Genomic DNA, 23,453 nt, shown 5'->3' with positions numbered 1-23,453 from the left:
GGAAGCCAGCCACACATTCACTGTACGTTATTAATGACACAAATTGATGTACGTGACATGAGCTGTGCCGTGTATAAGTTGTTGCTGTAATTGAATTTCTTCTATGAATAAGTTGCAAAGGCGCGTTGTATGTGATAATGGCGCCAGTGGCACAGCTGAACCTTGAAGATACCCACACTGTAGGTGACAAAAATGTAACTATTATAAATAAACTTTTCTCCCACCTCGCTGCTCTCATTTCCTTGAAACCTACAAGCTCGTGATGAAGGCAGGTCTCTACATTGCAAATGACGACGAGGAAGAGGACGACCTGCCAAACGAAGGAGGCGCATTCAGACGGTTTGTGGACCGAATTCTGAAGATTCACACGACCGTACTTACCTTTAATTACTGACTATACTCCTACTGCTAATTATTCAAAGGATGAGTTGTTTATTGCCAATATAGTTTATGGATATCATAGACCTACCTGATTCACATTTATCCAGGTGATAAAATAAGAAGTGGTCTCTTGTGAACACGGTAATGACTCTTCAGGTTATAAAAACCGCGCGGAATTTGACTAGCTGATCGCAGTATCAACTTCCCTATGTTCCATGGCGTTAGATAAAACAAAGATAAATGGAAACATTTAAAATTCCCGAAATTTTTTATAAGTACGCCAATTATCTAAAGGCTAGTAACGCATTGAAGCCTGAAGTACATCTAAATAATGTTTAAAAATGCAGTCTTTACCTCGAAGAAAACACAACACACCACTGTTTCAAGGATAAATCGCTTAATGTGGTTCATGAAAATATACTGATTATAATAAGAAACTAACAAATAAACTATGTGGGCAAAATGGAGAGTTTGTGAATGTTTAAGCTTCTGTTATATAGTCATAAATGGGCTTTAGAAAATTAAAGATGTGACAGCTGTTGATTCATCCCACCAACAGGCCTATTCCATGTGGCATTCGTCATTGTATCAAGCACATTTGATGTTCACAACATTCGGAGGTTTGCTTAACTCACACTCAAACTTTCAACATATTTCAATTGTTTTTTTCTTAGGAACGTGGCGACGGAGGCCTAGTGTGCAAGAAAGACCAAACGACAGTACGGTTAAGTTGTTCTTATGCTTTAACATACCAAGCCTAAAAAGCGTATGTGGAGTGGAGGTAGAGTTCCACTCTTTCTTATCATTGGCACTAGATGGAGTAAAGTGATCACCTTCACGCTACGGCCTCTTTATTCTGGAAAAGTGGCTCGATGACTATTGGATAAGAGGCTATGTGGGATCTAGAGTCGGTCTGGACGTGTTAGCAAAGAGAGAGAAGGTTTCACCGCAGTCGGGAATCGAATTACGGTACTCGAAGCCGTAGCCAGATATTTTTAAGGATCCCGTCTCTTCCAATGTCAACAGCCATCGAAATTAAGACCATTCTCCAGTTATGACGGGGAGGGGGGGGGGGGGGTTAGCCTGAATTAATTGAAACTGACGCGGCAGTAACTGAAGATTTTTCACAGTTGTATCTCTGTCGAATCAAAAGTGGGATGACTCTGCTCTGCTGTCTTCCAACAGGGGCTGAGGTTCGTACAAAGGACGACCTTGGGTTCGGAACCATTTCTAAAATATTCGTATCTAACAGAATAATTTAAGTAAATCATTTAACTATATTTAATTCTCAATTACGTTAACTATAAAAATTATAAACCGATTACTGCAATAAAACAATGTCACGATGCCCGATCGTCATATTTTCTACAGTCGACTCCTTGAACCTGTGATCTCAGCCTGTTGCCAAGCAAATGCGCGCTGAAATACACTGATCTCAGGAAAGCGAAGCGGTGATCCTCTACATTTGTATTCGGTTGATCCTGTGCTCGAATCTCAACTGGGTTACCGGGATTCGTGGCTGCGGCATTTTGTGGTTTTCTCGTTACGTCAAAATAGGCCACGATCACTTGATGCTAATTTATTACCAATCCGACATTCATTTAACATCTTCCAACCTAATGCGAAGTTGTGTTCATTCTGGAGTTAAAACAGCGTCTTTAAATAACCTCAGTCGAGACCTGTGTCCATATGGGGTCACAGTCTTAGAACACAATAATAATATTAACACACAGTTTCTTCCGTTAGCTTTTGAAGAAAAGGTCTAGTTACTGTATCATTGTTACTAGTTGTTATCTGACCAGGTGAGTAATGACATTCAAGAAACAAATACCAATAACAAATAGATTAATTAAAAGTACCTAAACAAACTCCGAAGAAATTAAAAGTTCATACATTTAATGCACAAAGTAGCAGGTGTATAGATAAGTAAACTAGGATTCTTCCCCTCTGAAAAGCAACAACAAAAATTTTAAGATGAGGGTGTAGACCTATTTGTTCGCCATGAAAAAGCGCTAGAATTTCTTCTAAAACATATGTTTTCCATTTCTATGCATTTATCTGTCGAACAGCAAGCCCCTTTTTACATTCAGTAGCTGGATTTTAAGGTCGGCGGACAGCTTTGGCATCGAGCTGAAGACAACTAATTGCCTCACATGTGTTAAAAGATCCAGCTAGCCCTTTAAGGAGATACACACTGGTCTGAGCACGCCATCGTCTTTACACTGCGTGAAACGTCTGTATATTTTACCTCTCCTGATTCGCGCCTAAAATCCGGGGAAATCCTGGAGGAATTAAGCCTAATAAAGGGAAATTTAACCCGGCCACTCAGCTCGTAACTGAATAATCATGGTCAGCGATACGACGATTTGATTACTCACTATTATCCACTCATCCGAAGCTATATAGTCTGAGCTACTGAAACATCATCGCTAAATACAATATAAATAAATATTCATATGCGCCGACACATATAAGTTATGTAAAATCAGTTTGTCACCATATGATACTTAACACTCCTTTTTTAGTACATGATCGCCACGCGTTTGAATCTCCGCTCTATTTCCCTACGTCTCTGCAGCCAGGAACGAGATACTGAATAAGCCACAAACCTGTCCATCATGGCGAATGAGTGTTTATACCTGCTGCTTCGTATTCTGCACAATCTGATGTCGATTTCTGGACCACACGGTAGCTAACCTAAATGGCGTTTTTCGTGCTTTACTCCAGGAATTGCTTGAGCAGGTAAGAACACACGACGACCGCTACCTTTCTCATACTTTCCAGTTCACCATCTGTCATCTCCTATTCCACTATTCACACAACCTGAACAGTTTACTGGTTCCTTGTTTACCTGACGACGCGTTTAACTGCAAAGTTAAATAATACATTCCTATCGGACTGTCAGTCGTATCAAATGATGAATACTCGCTGACGTTCTGAGGATCATCTCTGTCCCCATCTTCTGATAGCCCGAGAGGATTTTATTAAATCGGTTCGCCGTGAGGGGTCGAGATCGTACATAGTTCATACAGCATAAAATGGTGGTATTACTGTGAAGTATACGTTTAAAGAGTTGGTAAGAAAAACTAGCATGGCCTATTTTAATGCATTATCCTAGCATTTGCCTTGAGAAGCTGAATAAAACAAAGAAAATATGAGTCTTTATAATCAGTCTCCTTTCGAGATAAAAATCCGGGTTACGTAGGTTTCAGAAAGCGCTTTCTTCCACATCCTGAATTCATCATTCCGTAAATTCGTATCTATTTAACATAATGCTATTACATTTACATGGAAAGAAGCAAAAATGTAAAAACAATTCCTGCAGATTTAATTCAATCGCATAGAAAATTACCGACCACAGGCGTCGTGGTGTGGGATTTTCTGTTGTGCAACAGAGCTAGAAAGACGCTGTAGGCAGAGACACAACATTTGGTGTCAGTTATTTTGCCTTTCCTGATACAAGGGGATGGAGCGTCAGTAATCACCGCTTTAAAATGTGAAACAGATGAAGACATGTGCAGCACACGCAATTTTAAAACAGCAGCGTCGGATCCACCAGCAGAGGGAGCAGAATAATCACTCTCTCCCTCTACAACAGAATGCCCCTGAGGTTTTCGACCTAACTAGTTGCTCGGCGGGCGGGCTGTCAGCCGAGGTTTCTGACTTGAAGGAACGGTAATAACCACGATTAATCATGACACTGATTAGTGTTACAGCCGGCAGCCACATCCCATAGCATCGGCCAAACTGTCGTACAGAAGGGATAGAAATATTTCACGTGTTTTCTTGCAGATTGTGACAATCAGATCGCTTTGAAATCGGGAATTCCTGTGTTCAAACGCATGTAAGCTAACAGAAGACCAGCAGCCCTACCACCGTTTTGCATAATTTCACTGAAACTGAGGCTGTATTGAAAGGAAACATTAAACTGAAAACTATAGTAGAAATCACTTCAGTCAGGTTTGTCTGCCTCAAATATTATTAGGAATGGCAGGGGAGAGGAATTAAAGCCAGTGTTTGTGGATCAAGAGGATACATAACTAAAATTAACTAAAATAAGACCGGTAATCCGCATTTTTTAACACTTGATAAAAGTGAGAATCTGAAAACAAAACATAAGAATAATTCCACCCGTTATTGTTAAAGTCAGAGCACATGATACGTAAAGTTCTTGCTGCTCATTTTTCATACACATTTCGTCTCAATGTCCAGGGCACGTTGAGTAATGTGACTTGGCGTAAAATTATATCTCATATCTGAATATATACTGGACTTGATTTTTTATTCTAAATATTGAGATAAAGTTTTGTTTACCGAGAAGTGAAGTCACGTGTGAAAACGGCTAAGAAGCACCCCCGTTGAGATCATGTGACAGGAGGATCTGGCTGACATGAGAGGTTTTAACATGTTACGGCCACTGTTGTTTGGGTGCGCGGCTCCATTAGGAGCGGCTGGACACGACTCCCAAATGTTAAAATTGTGTCGCTTGTGCTGCCAGCCGCCCTCCTCTGTCTTCTTCACGTTTTAACATGAGAGTGACGCAAGGTTTCAACTTGAACCCGACTAGAACAAAGAAAATTGGGGAGGATGGAATGCGTTTAACGGTGTGTATAAAAATTCAATATATTTCTTTCGGGAAATGTCTTGCGGTGGTTCTGAGTCAGGAAGAATTACTACAGTAAAAAGCTGTGCATAATACATAAAATAATTAATGAAAAAACCGAAAAGAAATTATATATTCATACTATATAAACATAAGATGACTGTCTTCTGGGTTGTTGCTCCATCACCAGGGAGATGACTCATCGCCCTGATGATGGAAGCAGCAAGGACCTCTGAAACGACGGTAAACTTCTACTAGACTACACAGCGCAACAACGCAGAAGACAGTTATCTTCGGAGTCACCGCCGTGAAAACCTCAAATCCTATATATAAACGTAAATCTTGGATTTTTGTTTGGGTTAAAACTGGATCTCTGGCGTTAGACGACCAGAACTAAATGCATTCCAGAAAGGTCAGCGTGTATCTGCCGAAAAACAGCAAGTAAGAGTGCAAATGTACATCGCAGCAGCTTTAGAAGGGTTGTATCAGGAAACCTAATACCAAAGACAGTTGTTCTGATCAACTACTGAAGCCTCTGTTCAAAACCTGTGTGATTAAAATGAAAATGAACCTCTTGTAAATGCACGGACTTTAGGACTGAATACTTCCAATGAGAGATTGACATTCTTCTATATTCGTGCTGTAGTGTGTGAAGTTCCAACTGAAACCAAACATTATGCCACGTTCCTCGAACATGCAACACAAACATTTATGTGTAGGGCTAAGCGTGCATGACAAAAATAAGTTTGCTTTTGTTTTCCTGAAAAAAGTTATAATTAAGCAACTATGGACACAGACAAGTTTTCGTTTTCAAATGAAATGAAATAAACAAAGGACTCGAGACAATTGCTTTAAGAGCAACATCATAATTTGCACTCTTTTATTAGGGTAATTAAATCAATACAGATTATAATGGAATATCAAGTAGCATGACGGGGGGAACCGAGAAATATCTTTTCCAGTAAGTTTACCATCATAATTTGGCCTATCACATTATACAAGCGTGGAACGAACTTCATGGAGCACAGCCGTTCTTCAGACGCTAGCAGTAACTCACCCAGTTAAGTTCCCACGAAGGGCCATGGGATTTACTGACACTGTTAATTTTTGATGGACTACAGAATTATAACTTCACTGCTGCTGAACATGGACGTATGCCGCTGTTGCGGTAGGGAGCTGTTCGTGAGTGCAATCGCCCCCAGCCCTGAGGAATTCAACGTATGACAGCAACCAGGCCCCATACCACTGCAGCCTCACATTTATCAAAAACCCTCCATAGACTTCTTTTAACCCTTTCTTTCAGAAAAGTACTTCTTCCCCTCCCATCAGTTAAAAGTGTATCTTATTCTTCTTCACTACCCTCCTCCCCATTCTACATTTCCCACTGTTCTCATCTCATATTCTTATTCTTATTCAAGGCACACCTTAAAATCCACTGAATCAGCCTTATGACACACCTTGAAACATTTAACTCAAACAGAACAGTTGTACTGACGTTGCATTGTGGGAATCGGCAACTCAAATATGTGTAGTGTTGTGATGTGCAACTTAAATATTCTGATTTTCAATTTGGATGATCTAAGTTGGATATTCAAGGCCAGTTCTCACAACTGACCATAGTTCCATGTTCCTCTTCTGCATAATTCAATGAGACCACATACACGCAGAGTATGGAATTTAAGGTGCACGAAGTAACTGACCGATTGACAGTTTGCTAAAAGGCTGATGTACTAAATGGTGTACAGACGTCTTTAAAAAAACTAATAGTTCCTCAGTTTGTCAATACATTTCCCACTTTTATTATACCGGAATATTCTTGTCATATACACAAAACCGTCCACTGGGCCAGCTGAATTCGGTCTAGACCCCACACCCTGTTTCTCAAAGATAAATTTTAATATTATCGTCATTTCTACGTCCATGCTTTCCAAATGGTCTCCTCTCGTGAGATTCTTTTAACTAAAATTTTAAACGCATTTATAATCTCCTTCTAACTTCCTACATAACCATATCACACACATTTTTTCGTTAAAACTGCAACAATATCAGGTAAACAGCACAAATTGTAAAGATCCTCGTTATTCCATTGTCTTCAGACTTGCTACTTCCTCCTTCAAAGGGCCAAATATTATTCACACGGTTCTATTACCAGCTTCATGTTAGGAAACCGGGGGTTAAATACAGAGGCTGTACTGACACATCAATAGAGTACCCAATGGAAGTGATCCATCAGTCACCAATCGAAAATAATAAAATAAAAAAAGCACATCGATTCATCACATCGCTCAGACTCATTTCAACTCTACACCAGAACGGCATCTCGCGTCGCTTGAGAAGAATACGGCAAGTTATTGGTGCCTCGAAAACAGCGGACAATTTGTGCAGGATTTTACGTTGCATAAATTTTTTCACAACAGACAAAAATGAAGGCTTGAACATCACAGAGCATGCGGTCGACTCTTGAGAATGGCACAGAGCATGAAAACAGTCTTACAAGTATTGACTTTCTGGGATTAATTGACCCTTATTTATTGGAAGATGCTGAGAGAAAATATATTCATACAAGTGAGAGAAAACTCAGTGTTAGAGATTCATCGTTAAGCTTTTACTTCCAACTTCCAAAGATCCAACTATAAAAAAAATTGCCACAATTTTTGTTTTCTGCATTTTGTAAAAATTACTTTATTAAATTCTAGCTATTTAGGAACGAAACGTTTATATATCCTGCTGCAACCACCATAGCTCATCCCTTCCATCACTAATGAGCAGTTTCGGGTGGTAATAGGAAATGGAGAACTTGTCGGATATGGATAACCATTTTGATCAACACCTGTGCTTCTTTATACAGTTTTACTTTCGATATATTCGATTTGAGCGCTATGACGTTTGATCGACATTTGTTCCAACGTAGTAATATGAAACGGCAGATTATACTATTGTGACATTAATCTGTAGAGTTGAAAGAAGAAAATCTCAGTTAAGACCCGGCCGAACTACTAAACCTGTAACTACGTATCTATCTCATGCCATGTTACTGTTATGTATCAACACCAACCGGTTCGGTCTAAGCGATTCTGTCACAGACTGTTTCATCTGTAGTGTAAGCCTACTCATGATATAAGTCATTAGTCTAAGTTCAAAATATCTTGATCTCATTCACGATTTTCAAGAAATTGTCTGTTAACAATGACATGGTACGTAGACTACATACAAACATACAGCCATGTAGGCTGTATATTTACATTTTCATTAATTAAAGATATAATACATTTCTTTTCTCAGGTTATACTAGGCCTACACTGCTTACTAATTTACGTTTGAGAAAAATGAGCAGGGATATAAGAAATTAATAAAAAAAATCATTCTTACATCCTGAAGAAACTGTAAATTTTCCTAGACCTCACCTAAACATATACGGGAGGATAATATTAAAAATGGGTCAAAGAGACACAGTCACAAAGTGTCGACTGGACCAGTCAGGAACAGGATGGGGACACGGTAACGAGTATTCATATCTCATAAAATGCGGGGAATTTCTGGACTACTTAAGTTACTATCAGCTTCTGAAGAGAACTTTTCCACAGGGTGATTAAATTTAATGGAATTAATTTTCGCCTAACGGCCAAGGTTTTTAAATAGCTGTAGAATCGCGGGGTAAGTATTTAAGTACGTAAGTAGTAACCACATTCAAAGCAAGCATCCCTTTCGTAAACTTAGCGTTGGCGTAAACCAGTTGCAAGTGATGCGTTGATCAGGAAGCCCTATTCGCGAATACAGGTTCTTGTTGCAACTGACGACAATGACTGAAGCAGTCTTTCTCCGTTTATTCACGTTCTGCTAAATCCAAGTTCTCTTTCAGCACTCCGTGATATTGTATTGCGCCCTCTTCACATGTGTTGAGATCTTTCCTTTTCTACAAAAAAGAAAAAAAAATCCCTTGGGTTTGCTGGATGATCTATAACGATGTGGATGACAGAGTGGAAATTTCATTTGTTACAGCATTGCGAAGGGCTATTTTTGTTCCAATGCAACACATTTCTGTAACCCTTTCGTGAGTAAAAATTTGGTTCGGAATAAGGTTACCGGCGTAGGATTTCGTGTTTTAAAATAGTACTAACTGGGAATGAAAATTTGTACATTTGTATAATATAAGCTTATATCATAATAGAAACTTCGTACTAATCATCTCCGGGTACCCTCAAATTTTCTTCCTAATCATCCTTTCACAAATGTTCCAGATTAATCTATTATAGCCCTACAAATACAAGACTGGCCCGACCAGCCATAACATCGAAACCTTGATCCTCTCTGACCTCGCACTTTGCAGGACGGGGAGTGAGAAACATTTTAGAAACTTGCATCAGTGTTACTTGAACACTATTACCGCCAGTAATCAAATTCACTTAATTGATCAATGTGCTTGACAATAGTCTAACGAGGCCAATTAGAGCCAATAATTAATACAACGGTCCAATATAGAATAACAATATAATGAAATAGACTAATTTCGTAAAAGATTAGAAGATAATATTGTAAAAATAACACAACAGAATCAGGGCTCAAATGTAGAAAATTAAACCTGCAAAGAGCGGACAGGAAAACTACTACTACAACTGAATAATAATAATAATTCAATTCAATTCTTTATTATTAGTGCGCTGTATCAACAGCCAGATACAGCACACAGATGAGCACACGAACATAATAAAAACATAAAAGGTAAAACAAGCAGAATATAAAATACACTAATACGGAGGACGTTAATACACAAGAAAATTGCATCTAAATATATTAGCATATTTGTAATAATAATTAAAATCAATTAAGTAAATTAAAGTGTGACAATTTTCGTCTCGAAATGTGTCCAAATCCCTGCAGACGACATTAGCAGCTGATGCGCATCTAGCAGAAGGACTGTTTTTGATCAAAGGGATAAAACTGAACATAGAAAAATCTCTCAGATTCCGAGCAGGGACGCGGAGACCGACAGCTTCCAGACTGGAAGGACAGCATTTAACACCGCGGTAAACCTGCGCAAGGAACAGTGCATCACTGCAATGCCTTCTCTTACGCAGGGTATGGAGTTTTAAATACTCTAAAGCATCAGCGTAGCTGTAATGCACTTGGGGGAGGAGACGATAGTAGCAAAGGGCTGCAAACTTCTGCCGGATACGCTCCAGTTTGTTGGCATCAGTAGTCGTAATAGAATTCCAAACGACCGAGGCGTACTCGAGCTTGGATCTAACTAAGGTTACATATAACATATACAGGCAATCGAGAGAAGAGATCGATAAGGTTAATGTGCGAACAAGACCCAGCAACTTAATACAATGTGAAAATATGTGGTCAACATGGTTGTGAAATCGGAGCTTAGAGTCGATAAATATTCCCAGGTCTTTAATGGTGTCGGTACGTGTTATGGAGGACTGAAAAAGTTTGTAATCAAAGATCAAAGTAGTGGTTTTCCTGGAGAAGGGAATTACTGTAGCTTTACTAATATTGAGTTTCATGAAGTTAGCAGTGCACCAACCTTGCACAGAGACAATGTCAGTTTGAAGTTGATTGCAGTCGTTAGGAGATATAATGACACGTGGGGCTACATAAGAAAGCCCTTATGAGAACAGAAACATTGTGAGGAAGATATAAACGTGGCATTAATTAATTACAAATATGTTTTTTTCGGAACCTGCTATGTAATGAGTCACAGGACCAATATTTGAACCTGACTCATGGGCAAATACCCTGTAACATGATGTGTGATGCTGATAGCAAACAACATGATTAATAACAAAACAGTAGCTATGATGATGGTGAGAATAACTGCGACGATGATGATAATGATTCTTTTGTTGATGACAGCTTAGTTCAAATCAGAATTAAAACTGATCTATTTCTGAAATAGTTATCCTAATGATGTATGTAAATTAATGCATAAACTGAAAGCAATGAGACAGGTACAGAAGTGGTAATGAAAGATATGAAACATGAAGAGTCATATACAAAGAGGTACAAAGAAACAAGACAAAAACAAAGACCAATAAAAGACGCCACAGATCTCACAGAGAAATTATTTTCCTCATATTCAAAAATCATGACTAAGCTCATTTTTAACCCCTTGCTCTCGAAACCTGTATAGTAGATCCTGATTACTGGGCCCATATTTGGATTGAATATGGCCCTGTAATAAGCATAGCGCATCATTAATATTCAGTCCAAGTACTGCAGCATGACAAAGATGTATGAATCATTGAAAGCAAAAATGAACTATATCGCTGCTTTGCGTACTGCAAATAGTACGCTTCTCTGCTGTTATTCGACGCTTGTATGTCAGTGCCACCACGAGCCATTGTGTAACTAGCAAAATTAGCAAAATGATCTCAAGTGACCAGCAAACATGGAAATGACAAGAAAATATAATTACACAAGATTCTGAGCACAGAACATATGCTACAACCGAGTAAGTTTTATACTGTTAATGGTCCATGCGGAATTAAAGTTATTATAAGTATTCACAATAAAGGTTCAGACTAAGAAAAAATGCCTGAAGCAAAATGAACGTCGTGTGTTGTGAAATTAGAACACATAAAAAGTTGCTCTAAAATGAAATAAAGCCTGAGTCCTTAGCTTTTCTACACATATTGTCGCGTGCAGACCACCTGTCAAAATCGAGTTTAATAACAAACACCTGACATAAATTTCACACGATTTGCATGTTAATTTGTTAACGGGGAGGGGGGTCTTATCCGGTACCCGTCCTATTCAATAGGTACGGGGTTCGTTCCCCGGGGATATAACAACCCATACCTGATGTGACCACACAACTCCATATAATACCAAGATGAATGAGTGAATGTGTTGTTACATGACGTTGTTTCAGCTTCAGAAGTTATATAGCGTCGAGTAAAATGGGAAGATGAACATAAATGGTATGTGGGTAAGAGTTTGGAAAGAGGGACGATCGTAGCGTATTTAATGCTGTTATTCCGGTACTATAATGAAATGACTGAGGAAAATCACGAGGAGACTCTGTCAGGATAGCCAGTAGTCCAGTCTTAATCCACAGAGGGTAGGTTTACCTTTCGAATATAAAAACCTCTTGGGTGTAGAGACAAACCTTTAACTCTTAACCACCTGTTGGCCCAATGTTCAGGAACGTGGACAAATTTACCTATAGAAGAAGGGGGAAAGAAAGAACAGAAGGCAGGAAGCGAGAAAATAAGGAAGAAAATTACGGAGAAAGAAGATAACGCACGAATCACTGAATACTCACTGTCTGATCTTATAAACATCACTTCAATGTTCCCAAGTCATAAAAATGGCTGCCTTCTGTCTCCATCATGATGATGGGGTCAATAAACATCCCTGAAATGTCAGTAAACGTCCATCAGACTACAAGGTGAAACAACCCAGAAGGCAGCCATCTTCATACTAGGAGCCGTGAGAACCTAAAATCTCAATTTCCCAAGTCCTTCTTTCCAACTACCAAGAATTAACCGAGGTGACGGATCTGCGTAATTACAGGCGCAATTTTAAGCTTCAAAAGAAATACCTGACAAGTCATAACATAGCAGTTACTAATGTAAGACAATGCTAAGAGACTATAAATGAAGGTAAATTAATTCAAGGAATTGTAAACCAAGACGAATTCTGCAAATTTTTAGTCTTTGCCTCCATTAAAAGCCGGAATTTTTACAACATGCCTGAGCAAAATTGGAAATGACCATACTCACGTATCTCAACATGTTTAACGTTGTGTGCATTAGTGGTAACGTGCTTTAATCTGCATCGGATAACTAGCTATTCTAAACTGATAATTTCTGTTGTCTTCATAAACTACGTTACCACCTCAAAATATTTTACTGCTGTTCAGTTCAAATCCTTCTCAACACATCTCTTGTGATAATGTTATCCTAAGGTATCTAACACATGCAGTTGATAACGCGTCTTTTTAATAAACAAAAAATTAAAAAAATTATGTATGCATTTACATACAGTATACATAAAAGACATTCAAAACGAGATGGCTTTACGCCTGCCTCGTGTTGTGCTTACATACAGGGCCAATTCTACATTTTATTTCCATTCACAAAGCTTTATAAATGTTCATGTTCTATACTGAATAGTCTCGAACGATATAGTCATCAAGTTGAAATCCTTAAAGTTTGATTGTTAGACTAAATGACCTACTAGCGAAGCATAAGTGAAATGAAATATCTACCGATATGACTTTGTCATTTGGAAAAAAAGCCTTAAAAAACCTAAATTTGAAAGCTGCAAGATACGCAGCCACAGTCAAGTAGAATTCGTAACATTTATTTTAAAAAGTATGTCTAATATGGAAAATGCAGTGTTTCTGAGAATTCTCATTATATCTAATACGGTCACCAGGTCGCCTAAGGCAAATGAATTTTGTGAGAGGGCAAGCAGAAATTCACAATAGTCATTCAGATTTTGTTTCAGCTTTTTGTAAATTCTTTTTTAATTGCAGTTGATTTGTTGGTAACTTTCCAACTACTTTCTCTCTCGTCAACTGTACAGAGCTTGTATTGAGGAAAGCATTGTAAGAATGCTTCCTGATTTAATTATGGAATTATTTTGCTGTTGCTTGTATGTATACTCCACTTACTTACACCACGGAGCCGAGTCCTCCCTGAGTAGCCAACAGCCTCTCAGCCAATCAAAAAATTCCCAACATTTTATGGAATCCGAAGTTACATTACGGTGTTCACAACAGCCAGACGAATCCAGTCTATACCACCCGATCCTACGTTTCTAAGATTCCTTTTAATATTATCCTCCCATCTACATCTGGTCTTCCTAGTGGTCTCTTTCCTTCTGGTTTACCCACCAAAACCCTGTACGCAATCCTCTTCTCTCTCATGAGGGCTACATGCCCTGCCCACCTCAACTTCCTTGACGCCATCAGTCTAATTATATTTGGCGAGGAGTACATCTTATGAACGCAACGTTCTTTAGCCTCCTAGTGCTTCATTTCTCTTGGGTCCAAATATTCTCCTAAGCACCCTGTTCCCACCCTCTGTCTACGTTCCTCCCTTAGTGTCCGAGACCAAATTCCTACGTACAAACATATTTCTATGTATATGTTTGTATATATAACATTATTTATATATTGCCATTTTTGCTTAATAGTTTTTAACAATAATAATAATGGAGGTTACAAGGCATACTCACACAAAGGAATGTGTTACATTCTGCTCCTATTGCAAAATAAATCTTACAAATGCAATTAATTAGTCAATATGAGAAGTAATATAACATGTAGGCTTTCTCTATAGACGCACAGACAAATGTTTCGTAAATTTACAGCTTTCAAATACGTGATCCATTGCATCCTTGATCGTTTGTTCACCTTAATAAACGTGAAGTTCATAAAAGGTTGTTCTTCAATCTCTGTAACCGGATAGGTGTAACCCCTGCAGCTCCAAGGTAATGACGGTGACATGCACTTTTTCCTTTAGCCATATGTTTCATTAATTTCATATACTAACTCTATATATTTACTGATGTAGGGTTTAAGGTTTACAAGGCGGTACGAATTCATAACGCGATCTTCTGCGTTGTTGCGTCGTGCAGCGCCCGTAAAATGTCACTTTCCTGCTCTTCGCTGTTATTGGTCGCACTGGGATCCTTCCCCTTAACATGACACTGATTTAACAATCTTCCTGTGTTTCCTGGTCCGATCCCCTATGTAATACTACATCAAAAACATAGCCTTTAAACTTCAGCCTTGAAGATGGAAGCAGAATTTCCCCGAATCGTTGCGCAACACAACCAAAAGATTATATGATGCAACACCACAATCTAAACTGATTATTCTCCTACTTTATCAGGCGTTATTAATATCGTTCTTGTAAAGACACGAATTGTGAGAAGAGGGAGACGTTTATATGTAAGGTGGATTTCGTATGTGTTTACAGGCATTATAAAATTTCCGACAGCAATGTCAAAACTAATTTAATATTTATAAAATTTGAGGAAGAACCCCGCAACCCCAACCGTTAGGACAAACGGATGTAGAGTATAATGCGCAAGGAATCGAAATGTTGCTGAATTCCCTACAAATGACCTCAAACGGTTTGCTGTCGTCTCAGTGCAGGAAGAACTATTAGGAAATATGTTGAGGCCGAGTGACTACTGAATAGGTGACCGATAGAAAATTCCGTTAAACAATGATATTAATTTATATCTTAATTGCGTCATGTTTGTGTTTTATTGATACAATATTTTTATTTTCCGTCTATACACAAACTTAAAATAGTGTTGTTTAAAATTATTTAAAATTATAACATTCTCAGTAGACACTGCATCTTGTTACATTTTTTGTATCGACGACAACAGTTGCAGTTTACCGTCTCTTAATATCGGACACACAACACATCAATTACAACCCGATATAAAACATCCAAGTACAACCTCCAAATCAAAAGGAAGAGACAAAAAAACTTAAAATTAAACAAATTAAAATAAATCAATAAACGCAACGCAAAATGTACAACAGTTTTTAAAATATATTAAATTGATAGACTTGATGATGATGTAATACACATTGAAACATGTCGTCGATACAAAAAATGTAACAAGATGCAGTGTCTACTGAGAATGTTATAATTTTAAATAATTTTAAACAACACTATTTTAAGTTTGTGTATAGACGGAAAATAAAAATATTGTATCAATGATATTAATATTTACCGTCTAGTTTGCTTTCCAAAATTCTGAAAATAGATACATATTATTTAAAAATGTCCTTGTGTTTCATAGTCCGTGTGATACTTGGTTTTCATCTCTCAAAATAAATAACAGAGCGAGAAAGAAATACTGTGAATAAAATTCTTTGCTGACTTCTTGAAACCATAAAAGATTAACAAGAGGCAGACAAATTCACAAATCGAAATAATTTCACAGTACGTACTCTTCACCGAGTATTGTTCGACTGATAGAATCGGTAAGTATGAGTTAGGTGGGGCATTTAGCATGCATGTGGAAATAAGAAATATATTCGCTGTTTCCACTGGGAAACCTAATGGGATAAAATATTCAAGGGATCTATCGAGCATTCACGAGATAATAATAAAATGGAACTTAGATAAATATGTGGCGAGTATATGAAATGAAATTAATTGACCCATGACGTGGTCCTCTGGTGGGATTTTGTTGTGATGGAAGAGATGACATGGAGTCAGTCATATTGAAGAAGGTCTTGTGGATCATTGTTACAAGCAAAAAACATCTTATCAAGCAAGAGGGCATAGAGGGAAAGATATTTCCTTACGGACACACAGCAAAAATAATTGTATCTGAAAGGAAAAACATCCATATCTTTGTTTTTGACTTTATTAATCGGCTGCTAAAAAAGTTTTAAAGTCTAAAATATCACAGTGTTTTGAAGGATCGACCTTCCTTCTTCATCAGATACAGAGGGAGACAGATACCTTCTCCGCTCGATCAGTTAAGACACAGCAATCCCCGATCTGAATAGTTTCAAATATAAAAAATCATATTAATCTCGGGTCTGATCACAGAATTAAATACTGAGACTGCAGTGACATATTAGAGTCGATTTTGTAAGCACTGAAGGATAAATCAGGGAAACGACGTACAGACTGCAAGGACACAATCACGGAGTACACCTTGCGGAAAACAGGCCTACTGCAGGAACCACTAACCAGAATCAAACGCACGATCCACCAGAATAAAGTACAAGACTCTGAGTGTCTCAGATTATTTCTCTGCAATAAGGACTTTAGTCATATTGCAGTAGCAAATAGCCAAGACTGTCAACATTAAATTACTACATCTGAGAGAAAGCCAGTATTCTTCGAGCAATCTCAAGGGAGTTCATTAAATCAAACATGAAAATCGCGTACAACATACATAATTCATTACACATGAGACGACTTATACAGGCCCATTTATACAACAAGCAAGTTTTGATTGGTGGCTTGGTTGGTGACCATTTGTTGTTAAGTGAGTTTCGGCCGTATGGGATAATTTATGACATGTGTATTATTACCTGGATATTAGATTATATTTCAGATTGTGCTACACTGAATAGTATTATTGTTCCTTAATTAAGGAAGATAAGTAATTATTTTATTTCTTTGTTATACATTTCTTAATTTTAATTTTTATATGTTGCACTGTGAAAACAATGCACTGGAACAAAAGACTGTTCACTCACCCATGGCCTGCTATGTACGTGTACTTCCATACAATGCGGCAAAATATGTTTACTTGTTAACGCTTCGTAATTTTCATAATTAAGAAAATATAAGCAATGTTTTTAATTTTTGTTCCCTGCCTTGTTACGCTCTACAACAGCAATATCTTCTTAAGTAGTGATTTAGATTTCCCGTTCTTAACGGGTAATTTTCAAGAAAATTATAAATGTTATGAAAAAAAAGTAGAACTTAAAATGTCAGAAAACTTGAAAGCAAAAATAACATTTGGAGGACCGGGGGATAGCAATATAGTGAATATTAGATAAGTAGAGCATTAAGGTAATGGTCTGGATTAAAATGGCTCAGGAGACAGCCCCTCCGTGGTGTAGATCGTGAACACGGTTATCTAATAATAGGGAATTTATTGACCAACTGAGCAACCATAAAACGTTCCTAGAGGTTGTCGCCGTCGAGTTACGTCGTGTTCAGATGAATTAGGTTCCAATTCTAGCCCGGAGACCGGCTATCCTACTGAAGCATTTAGTACGATATGTGGGATATTGTCTCAAATTAGGCATTTATCGACTCTTTCCGCACCCTTTCCAATCTATTCGAAATCATTTTACCAGTGACATAATAAACTCAGTCCAGAAAGCAACATTCAATATATGAGAATGAAGTAAGATTTCAGGTTCTCATGTCGGCGAATATGAAAATGACTGTCTTCTGGGTTGTTGCGCTGTATAGTCTGACAGAAGTGTACCGACGTTTCAGAGATGATCACATCTCCTTGATGATGAAGGCAACACGCACCTCTGAATGCCATTAAACTTCTACCAGACTCACAGCGCAACGACTCAGATTACAGCCAAGTTTAACACAGAACCAATCACGAATACACTTTACTCTGACGTTATGTTAGATCCTTTAAAATAATATTTAGACTACGTGTTGATGATGATGCCAATTTAATACAAACCCGCGTTCTAAACCAATCTGATAAATAATGTAAAATCATTCTGCGCTGTACACTTTCAAGACACAATAGAGAATATTGTAGAAGACAATAGTAGAATATAAAGGAACAGTAAGACCACATGCAAGTATTTTGGTCACAGGGGGTATAAACTAATGCATATTACATGTGCTGATTGGCAAAGAGTCTTTGTGTGTATATTAAGGAACGGAAAACAATAAAGAGCATAAATCAAAGTGTACAAAAAGCAAAATTATCTATCACCTTATAATTACGTTGGTATTCAATCTAATATAAGAATCTAGTTTAATGTTAGCTGAACTGTCCAGTAAGAAGCAAAGTATTATAATTTTTCTAAAACATATACATAAAAGAATGCCATGAAACACTTTTGCAGTCACGGTTGAGTATTAAGAAATATGGAACCCACTTAAGACCGCAGACTATCAAAGACTCTTCGTAAGAATATATTTTTTGTATTATTTTTATATTTCTTTTTAACGAAATTATCAATTCGAGATTTACACAATAGCATGTCAGGCAGTGAGAAGGGCTAAAAGGAGAAAAATGTGTGGACGCTGAGAAGGAAGAAGAAGAAGGCCCCGAGGGGAAGTGGATGAAAAAGAATAAAGAAGTGTAGAATAGGATTGAAGTGTTATTTGAGACTATCTCAACGATATATTATGGCAAGTCATCCACTACCATTGGCGTTTATGCACACGTATATAACTTTTTTCTTTTTATACTAACATTATTTGAACAAGTTCTGCTGCAACCAACATTTTGACGCTGCAAAGAAGCAGCGATTTCAGAAACAAGGACGCGAGGTATGGAATTACAGAGCGACTAGAATATTCTCGTGTCTTCGTGATGTCTGTCTCCTCAGTATCTCATTTTCCACGAATTTTTAATTTCCTTGCGGTTTAATATTTGGTATCCATAACCGCATTTCAGATAGGTTTAAGCAACTGTTTGTGGTCCGTTTGAAATTTGTGCTAACCAAGCTTCTATGACCACACCCAACTGAAATATGCCACACTCGGTTCACAGTCACGACTGTGAACCGAGGAGAACAGCAACACGAAGCCTCGCAGTACAGGATAAGGCCCGTACATGGAAGTGCCTCGTGTATTGTGATTCAAATATGTTCTCATATGCAGAATTCATGACGCCTGCAAAAGTTGTTACGAACACAGTGTGAACAACAGAGTTCAATTAACCCTCTAAAGTCCGTTGGTAAGAAGATCCACTTGCTTCAACGGTCCAATAACTTTTCATTTTGTGTTCCTGGGTATCGTTATGATTCTCAGTGTAAACAGGGATTATTTCCTTAAACAGCATTGAACTGTTGAACTTCGTATAGGAGAAGTTCTGCGTTTTCTTTGAGGTACGAACAGAATTCTTAAATATTATTTTCACGTACTTCGATTGAATGCTTGGTCCACTTCTCGTCGTTCTTCCTTCTCCACTTACGAAAGCCTTCCCTTCTTCTCGACTCACCTCAAACAGTAAGTAGGGCGAGTGGGCACTGCCTGGGAACATTTCTAGCTAAAAATTTATCTCTCTCACTTCTCCCTCTACATTTTCTTTTCTCATTTATTCATTCGGCGTAAAACGGTTGATATATTTTCTATCGAACCAGCCAAGTCCAAAATCAGAATGTGAATCGACTTCAAAAGCCACTTAACCGAACTTGTATTTTTAATTCATGACGGACTAAAATTATTTTTTGCCTGTATCGGTTTTAAAATCTTCTTTGCAACGTCAGTTTTCTTCCTTCTATTCTTCGTCTGCTGGTTTATGCCACACTCGGCCACCCATATACGAGGTCTTTCCATATTTTCTGTGTGATAATGCTTTAAACTATATTATCAATCTTAAATTTTTCATATATTTTACTAATTAATTTATAGTTGATAACAGACCGTATTCACAGCAGCAGAGTTCTCATTTAAGCAGCTTCTTTTCTTCTTTTGTTTCTTTCTCCCTATATGTTCCTGTATTTACGATTATTTAGTCGTTAATTTGATAATTTCAACCTTCTTATTTGGTTTTGTTTGTTATCTCCATCTATCATTTACTATAACGATAGTTGTTACATACAACCCCCTCAGATTCGCGCTCATTTCACACGTAAAGGCCTGTGACGTAATTGTTCCAATGGATGGCCTAAATGGGACGATGACGGATGAAGGAACAGGGCGAGGAAACCGTCAATGGTTTTTGTTTTATATGGCAGATGCAACAACACGTTACGGAGACAGACAATTAACAGCGACCTTCCTCTACAACAATATTAACTTCTCGAGCCTAGTCATGAATTATAATACTGAATGCTGACACAAATGTTTCGTAAGATAATTTATTCTAATTAAGAAGAATCTTTTGGAGGGTCGCAAACTATAATACATAAGATTTCTGTCTTCTGGGTTGTTGCGGTGTGTAGTCTGGTCGATGTTTACCAACGTTTCAGAGGTCATACTGCCTCCGTCATCAGAGTATGAAGATTTCTGTCTTCTGGGTTGTTGCGGTGTGTAGTCTGGTCGATGTTTACCAACGTTTCAGAGGTCATACTTCCTCCGTCATCGCCCTGATGACGGAAGACAGAAATCTTCATACTCACCGCTGTGAAAACCTCAAATCATACATATAATACATAACTGTGGTTATGTAGGCGAGAATTTGTACACAATATTTAAGGTTGTCCCCATCCGCGCCATCCTACAGCGTTAACTGGCTCAAAATTGGCTAAGACCGAGGCTCAGAAGGGCAGAGTGGCTGCTACCTCGTCAAAACAGGAGACGAAAGAGCAGAAGAAGAACAAGAGAGAAGCGTAAAGGAAGTTAAATTACTAGGAGAAGAACCAGGCTGACAATCGATTTATGCTTTAAAAATTACCTTTCCACCATTACTTGATCAACAGCTCAAAGACTAGAAAATAACGGGCACATACTGGAGTGTCATATTTCATCTGTTAAGACGTTCTGAATTAGATTGTGTCTTCCCAACACTTTGGCCTTCTTTTGTGTCAAGGAATCTGAAATCATATTATAATTACTAAGTTCGTATTAATTCTCGCTCACAATGACACTTTCTTCCCTTCTGTTATTCCGATCAGAATTTTGTAGGAATTTCTCATTCCCTCCAAGTGTGACGAGTGTCCCGCCCATCTTAAAGTCCTTGGCAATATCAGGTGGAGAGCACAAGAAACGTATGAAGCTCCTCGTTGCGCAGTTTTCCGTGTTTGTGTTTCTTGGGTCCAAGTAATTACTCCCGCGAAACTTTGTGCTCAAAGCTGCCGGAAGCAGAAACATGTTTAAAAAAATATGACGGTGGTGCCTGCGCTTCACGCGAAAACACAAAAAGTAAGTCAAAAGGAAAGTAAATCGCATCTTGAGAAGTGATCATTCATCCAATTGCTGCAGAGTTGAATGCACCTCGCAACAAAGGTCAATGTTTCACGAAGAGAAGAGTAGCGCATTTGTGACGTCACTTTAACGGGCAAGGTAGGGGCGGGGAGGTAACCGATTCTGTATGCTGTTTAATTTCTAAAAGAAGGGTTCTGTCGTTACCTTACGTTCGGTCTAGTATTATTATTTTTTGTGTGTTAAAGAGAGAGCGTATGTTCGTATTAAAGAACCGCGTCTAATTCAAACTTTGTAAAGGGCCGGGATTTGTATGTTGAAGCTTCATCAATCATGAGGCGACACGTCGGGTTCTTCCAGGTCTCTGTTCAAGCGCGTACCGCATGCCAGAGAAGTGATTTCCATCCACACTGGCATCCGAAAGGAAAATGAGTGCTATGTGTTACAGTGCAATTAATTCGTTGCTGTACACTGCCTCACACGTTCCTGTAAAACATATTTATATAAAATACAATACGTTTCGGCAGTTGGCTCTACTACCATCTTCAGATGACAGGATGGCCTACTGAGAGATGTGTTTGGTTTCTTATTTTGAATAATATAAGCAGAGGTCGGTATCGAACTCGAAAACCTTTAATTATTAAATCTCTGAAATGTCGTTTGAAATAAAAACAGTACTTCAGACAATGAAAATGTCCAACAAGATTCCTGTGTAATTACTATAATAAATCACTCACTATTGCAAACTGTTGGGGAAACCTCTGTGTGTCTATATTTGCCTCCATAAATTGGCGGACTTTAATTAAATCTCATTAAATGTACAACTAACAACTCCGTGGAACAGAGTCCTTGAGAAGCTTATAATCGCTCGGGTACTTAAGACATTTCCGGGCGTCTACAAAAACCGAAGCTTCATAAGCGTACTCACAGCAGCCCAACACTGATTGGTCCCTATCCTGAGCCCAATAAATTCACTCCTCATCTTATAACCCTATTTTAAGAGCCATTTTAATATCTTCCTCTCATCTACGCCAAGGTCTCCCAAGTGGTCTACTGCCCACAGAGTTTTCAACCAAAACTTCATATGCATCCCCCTCACTTCAGTCGTGCTACATGATCAACCCATTTCACCCTCCTTTACTTCAACTCCCAGCAAAGACAGCCGCTGGACACGATCCTGAACCAGTCCTAATCACGTCGTTTTCCAAGGCCTTGACAATATAGATACCTAGTCAAAGGTGCCATGCCGAATATTCTGATCCCAAACCACGTACTTACGTAAAAATGAGTTTAAAAACTTCAGTTTTGGATGATATATAAAGACAAAATTAATATGGTACAAACACGTCTGGCAGACAAGTGAACCAAGCGACTGCTCGAGTGGTTGCCACCAACAGAAGAAAGAGAGGACAACCAGAGACTTAGAAGGATGAAGTAAATTCAGAATGAAATGGAAGATAGAAGAGTGCAGGAAGGACAACGGATGAATTGGAAATAGGAAGATTTCAACGGTGTTAATGAAGGGACAGGCCTACATTACATGTGGCAAGTTACAGCAACTCAACAACACTTTAAGATTTGAAAATATTAACCCTAATCAAATATATGCTACTGTTTTGCTTCGAAATCGAATATTAAAAATTAAATGCGGATTACTGCGTTGGAGAGCTGGTAACCTCGCGGTCAGGACTAAAAGCTTTATACACTGTTGCTGCACATGAAACCATCAACAACTCAAGAGTTCCATCACGAAATGGGGACATCGTAAGAGGAAGAACAGAAGCGAACTTAATACTACTAAGAGGTGATTTTATAGCCAGCCGGCAAGAAAAGCAAAGAAACGCAAATAATAAGTAAAGTAGAGCTTACGGAAATTAAATCACAAAATAACAGAATAGCGGTTGGTTACGCAAGATAGCCTGAGGATATTTTGTGTGGTTTCAAAG

At 38.2% G+C, this 23,453-nt stretch overlaps 1 long non-coding RNA gene across 5 annotated transcripts in view; it reads right to left on the bottom strand.

The window, feature by feature from the left end:
- The window catches only part of LOC110826498 (uncharacterized), a 424,262-nt gene that overhangs the window by 54,126 nt on the left and 346,683 nt on the right, over positions 1-23,453 (bottom strand). For 3 of the 5 annotated variants that reach the window (XR_015535741.1, XR_015535739.1, XR_015535740.1), the window contains one exon: positions 8,640-8,897. The exons of the other annotated variants lie outside the window; for them this stretch is intronic. This is a non-coding gene — a long non-coding RNA (uncharacterized LOC110826498). Of the gene's footprint in view, positions 1-8,639; positions 8,898-23,453 lie in introns of those variants that run through there. 5 annotated transcript variants of the gene reach the window in all.

Source organism: Zootermopsis nevadensis, unplaced genomic scaffold, assembly GCF_977971745.1.
Source record: "Zootermopsis nevadensis isolate Lab colony 2312 unplaced genomic scaffold, Znev_1.0 Znev_ptg000018l, whole genome shotgun sequence".
In the NCBI taxonomy this organism is placed as follows: domain Eukaryota; kingdom Metazoa; phylum Arthropoda; class Insecta; order Blattodea; family Termopsidae; genus Zootermopsis; species Zootermopsis nevadensis.
Note: the sequence above shows the minus strand (reverse complement) of the source record. Positions and strands in the feature narration are given on the sequence as shown.